We start from the raw sequence: 5,559 nt of genomic DNA on the forward strand, positions 1-5,559 counted from the left end.
TCCAGCCAGTGTGAAAAGCAGCCTGGAGATTTCTCAAAGAACTTAAAACCGAGCTACCATTTGACCCAGCAATCCCATTACTGTGTATCTACCCAAAAGAAAAGAAATCATTCTACCAAAAGGACAAATGCACTTGTATGTTGATCGCAGCACTATTCACAATAGCAATGATATGGAATCAACCCAGGTGCCCATCAATGGTAGATTGGATAAAGAAAACGTGATACATCAAGCTCATCCAACCTACGCCCCATAGGCTGCATGTGGCCCAGGACGGCTTTGAATGCAGCCCCACAATCCACCCTCATCCAAAATGCACAGCAATGATTGGTTATGTTGGCTATGTTTTAAAGACCCTCCAAGTAGGAAGTAAAGGGCATAAATGAATGAACAGTGATACTGCAGCAGATAGGATAACAGTCCAAGTTTATTTATAAAATATATCCCATCCTGCCAAATACTGCTAAAAAAAGGGTTCATCTAGAAGATGTTGAGGTTAGAGCATATATTTTCATTGACAGAACTTTAGTTATTTGAACTTTTGCAATCCCATGTGAATTATCTTGTCTTATATTCCAAAAATCCCATGCTATCCACATCTATTTGGTTCCTGAGTTCAGACACTAAGAAATACAATCTTATCTAAATCAATTTGATTTTCAAGTTTCAGAAAGTAGAAAGTTTGATTTATCAGAATTGTTTTTTCCTAAATTCAGAATGTGACAAATATTTATTTTCAATGGGTTACTAGATTTGATTTGCTAATTTATAATGCTGTATTTTCATAACTGATTCTGGACAAATTGTTTTGGGTTCTTCCAGTAGGCTGTAACATCAGGATTATGACAAATTCATAAAAAGAGATAATTTGCTATCTCAGTCTATATCCTAGAAGAGTTTCCTAAGACATTTCATAGATTTCACATAAAAATCTCTACCTTGGTGTCTTTTTTAGTGTAGCAATTTGACATTTAAAATACATTCTAAGAAAAATTTTATTTCATTTATTTATTTTTGAGAGAGTTTCACTCTTGTTGCCCAGGCTGGAGTGCAATGGCATGATCCCGGCTCACCGCAATCTCTGCCTCCTGGGTTCAAGCCTTTCTCCTGCCTCAGCCTCCTGAGTAGCCGGGATTACAGGCATGAGCCACCACGCCCGGCTAATTTTTTGTATTTTTAGTAGAGACAGGGTTTCTCCATGTTGGTCAGGCTGGTCTCAAATCCCCAACCTCAGGTGATCCATCCGCCTCGGCCTCACAAAATGCTGAGATTACAGGCATGAGCCACCATGCCTGGCCGTCTTATTTTTTTAAATAAGTTTATTCTGGAGGGAGGTCTATTAAGATTTTACACCTCCAGTTAATTCTGATGTCGTCAACTTATTAAAAATAACAGACTTTTTCCAGATTTTCAGATATATTATAAAAATGTCTATAATACCAACTTTTAAGTTTGTTGTTTTAATTTTTTTTTTTTTTTTTTCTGTAGAGATGAGGGGAGGGGGTCTCACTGTGTTACCTAGACTGGTCTTGAACTCCTGGCCTCAAGCCATTCTCCTACCTCAGCCTCCCAAAGTGCTGGAATTACAGGCATGAGCCACTGCACCCCGCCTTAAGTTTTTAAATTGAGATCAAATTCACACAGCATAATATTCACCCTTTTAAAGTGTATAGTTGAGTGACCTGTAGTATATAAACAAAATTGTACAACCTTTACCCATTCCACATTTTCATTACCCCAAATGACACAGTTCTTTTAAGTTTAAATATATAGCCATTTCAATTTCTCATATACAATATTGTTTATTTGTCATCCTTATTTCACCTCTGGAATCACTAAACTTTGTCTCCTTTTTTTCTCTTCCATCAAATATCAAATTTTGGATTTATATCCAGTTTTTTTCTTTCAATTATTTCTGCCTTTTAAAATAATACTACCTCCTTCCTCCCACAATTCATTTCAGCTTGTTTTAGTTCCTTGGGTTCTACATTTTTTCTTCCTAGTATTACAATATATGCGTGAATATTAGGTTATAAAACTTCCAATACAACTTTTACTGCCACTCACAGGTTTTTCAAGTGTTTTCATTTTCATGTACATTTAAATAATGTATATATTAGGGATTTATTCCTTAACCCATGTTAATTAAGAGGGAATACTGAATTAATAATCAGATATTTGGGCCGGGCGCGGTGGCTCACGCCTGTAATCCCAGCACTTTGGGAGGCCGAGGCGGGCGGATCACGAGGTCAGGAGATCGAGACCATCCTGGCCAACACAGTGAAACCCCGTCTCTACTAAAAATACAAAAAATTAGCCGGGTGTGGTGGTGGGCGCCTGTAGTCCCAGGTACTTGGGAGGCTGAGGCAGGAGAATGGCTTGAACCCGGGAGGCGGAGCTTGCAGTGAGCCGAGATTGTGCCACTGCACTCCAGCCTGGGCGACAGAGCGAGACTCCGTCTCAAAAAAAAAAAAAAAAATTAGATATTTGATGGTTATCCTATTGTACTGCTTCTTCTGGTCAAACAATGTTGCCAGTATGTTTTCTACATTTTAGGGGGAAATATTAGAAAAAATTTTATAATCTCTTCCTTTTATGACAGCTGTGCTTTCTACTACTCATCATATTTTCAGGGTTTCAGATTGGTAATCTTTTATTTTTTATTTTGTAAGACAGAGTCTCGCTCTGTCACCCAGTCTGGAACGTGCAGTGGTGCAATCTCAGCTCACTATAACCTCCAACTCCCAGGTTCAAGCAATCCTCCCCCCTCAGCCTCCTGAGTAGCTAGGATTACAGGCATGCAACACCATGCCTGGCTATTTTTTTTTTTTTTTTGTATTTTTAGTAGAGACGGGGTTTCACCATGTTGGCCAGGCTGGTATTGAACTCTTGACCTCAAGTGATCCACCCACCTTGGCCTCCCAAAGTGCTAGGATTACAGGTGTCCTAGCCTCAGACTGGTATTCTTTATGTAGCATAAAAGAATACCTCAGACTGGTATTCTTTATGTAGCATAAAAGATGAAGTCTGAACAAAGACTATGCACACATACTTTTTCTCTTCCTTTTAAAATTCCACGCTGAATAATAATGATAGGGAAAGGCTTCGTTATACTCATTACAAGTGTTTCTCTTTTTCTACCATGAATTATAAATTTGCCAAAAGTAAACAACATGGTTAAAATCCTTTCCATAAATCCTAATGAAGATACTTATGATAATGAGTATATCACTGATAATAGTGGAACACTTTTACTAAACCTATGTTATGTGGTAACAGTTTGAGGTACTTTACATTTATTAATTCATTGACTCTTCACAGCAATCCAATACATACGGCCTTATTATATACACCTAGACATAATTTTTTAAAATACCACTAACAGCCAGGGGCAGTGGCTCACACCTGTAATCCTAGCACTTTGGGAAGCCAAGGCGGGAGGATCACGAGGTCAGGAGTTCAAGAGTAGCTTGGCCAGTATGGTGAAACCTCATCTCTACTAATAATACAAAAATTAGCTGGGCATGGTGGCACGCACCTGTAGTCCCAGCTACTTGGGAGACTGAGGCAGAAGACTCAGCTACTCGGGAGGCTGAGGCAGAAGACTCACTTGAACTCGGGAGGCGGAGGTTGCAGTGAGCCGAGATTGCACCACTGCCCTCCAGCCTGGGCAACAGAGTGAGACTCTGTCTCAAAAAACAAAAACACCACTAATATCTATAAGAAAAAATAATTGACCGGGCACGGTGGCTCACACCTGTAATCCCAGAACTTTGGGAGGCCAAGGCGGGTGGATCAAGAGGTCAGGAGTTCAAGTCCAGCCTGGCCAACGTAGTGAAACCCTGTCTCTACTGAAAATACAAAAATTAGCCAGGCATGGTGGCGTGCGCCTGTAGTCTCAGATACTAGGAAGGCTGAGGCAGTAGAATCGCTTGAACCCGGGAGGCAGCAGTTGTGGTGAGCCGAGATTGTGCCACTGCACTTCAGCCTGGGCAACAGAGTGAAACTCCATCTCAAAAAAAAAAAAAAATTAATATCTGGATTGATAAATAACACTTTCATAACAGTGTTACTTTCTAGTATGGCATTGGGATTAGGATTGATGTAAAGGAACAAAACAGCTCACAAGGAGAAAATGTGGATAATTTTAGCAATTAAAATAAATGTTTTAAAAGTAAAAATAAGCATCCAATGAGGTCAGCGGTTTTTGTTTTTTTTTGAGACGGAATCTCACTCTGTCCCCCAGGCTGGAGTGCAGTGGCACCATCTCAGCTCACTGCAACCTCTGCCTCCCAGGTTCAAGCGATTCTCCTGTCTCAGCCTCCCAAGTAGCTGGGATTATAGGCACATGCCACCACGCCCAGCTAAGTAGAGACGGGGTTTCACTGTTAGCCAGGATGGCCTTAATCTTCAGACCTTGTGATCCGCCCACCTCGGCCTCCCAAAGTGCTGGGATTACAGGCATGAGCCACTGCACCCAGCCAAGGTCAGCTTTTATAGCTGCAAAATTTAGAGGCAACCATAATGGGAACAGTCATTTTAAAGTCACTATATATGTCATGAAAATAATAAAAATCTGTATTTACTGAAATGGCACTCATGAAATCTTTGGCATGATAAAAGCAGTTAAAGGTACGGCATGCATATCATAATTACGCTTTCTTAAAAAAGCAAAGTATAGCACGATTTTCTCTACCAAATTAAGAGCAGCCATCTATAAGTATGATTACAATTAATTTTGGCTTTTTAGTTTGTAATTTTTTGCTTTGTGATTTTGGCTTAATTAAAAATGTACATTTGTAAAATAAAAAGGCCGGCCGCAGTGGCTCACGCCTGTAATCCCAGCACTTTCAGAGGCCGAGGCGGGTGGATCACCTGAGTTCGGGAGATCGAGACCATCCTGGCTAACACAGTGAAACCCCGTCTCTACTAAAAATACAAAAAATTAGCCGGGTGTTGTGGCACATGCCTGTAATCCCAACTACTCGAGAGGCTGAGGCAGAAGAATCACTTGAACCTGGGAGGCAAAGGTTGCGACAAGCCGAGATTGCATCATTGCACTCCAGCCTAGGCAACAAGAGCGAAACTCCGTCTCAACAAAAAATAAAGCCAGGTGCAATCGCTCATGCCTGTAATCCTAGCATTTTGGGAGGCTGAGGCAGGTGGATCACCTGAGGTCAGGAGTTCGAGACTATCCTGACCAACATGGAGAAACCCTGTCTCTACTAAAAATACAAAATTAGCAGGGTGTAGTGGCACACGCCTGTGATCCCAGCTACTCTGGAGTCTGAGGCAGGAGAATTGCTTGAAGCCGGGAGGTGGAGGTTGCAGCGAGCCGAGATTGTGCCACTGCACTCCAGCCTGGGCAACAGAGTGAAACTCCATCTCAAAAAATATATATAATAATAAAATAAAACAAAAATATTAACACTGACTTCAAAAACAAAGTTAAACCTCCACAAGGAATTTAAAAATATTAAAGGTCACACAATTCAAACAGTGTGATACTGGTGCAAACACAAATACACAGATCAGAAAAGATAGCTCTAAAAACACAAG

The sequence above is a fragment of the Nomascus leucogenys genome, chromosome 11 (assembly GCF_006542625.1).
Source record: "Nomascus leucogenys isolate Asia chromosome 11, Asia_NLE_v1, whole genome shotgun sequence".
Classification (NCBI taxonomy): Eukaryota; Metazoa; Chordata; class Mammalia; order Primates; family Hylobatidae; genus Nomascus; species Nomascus leucogenys.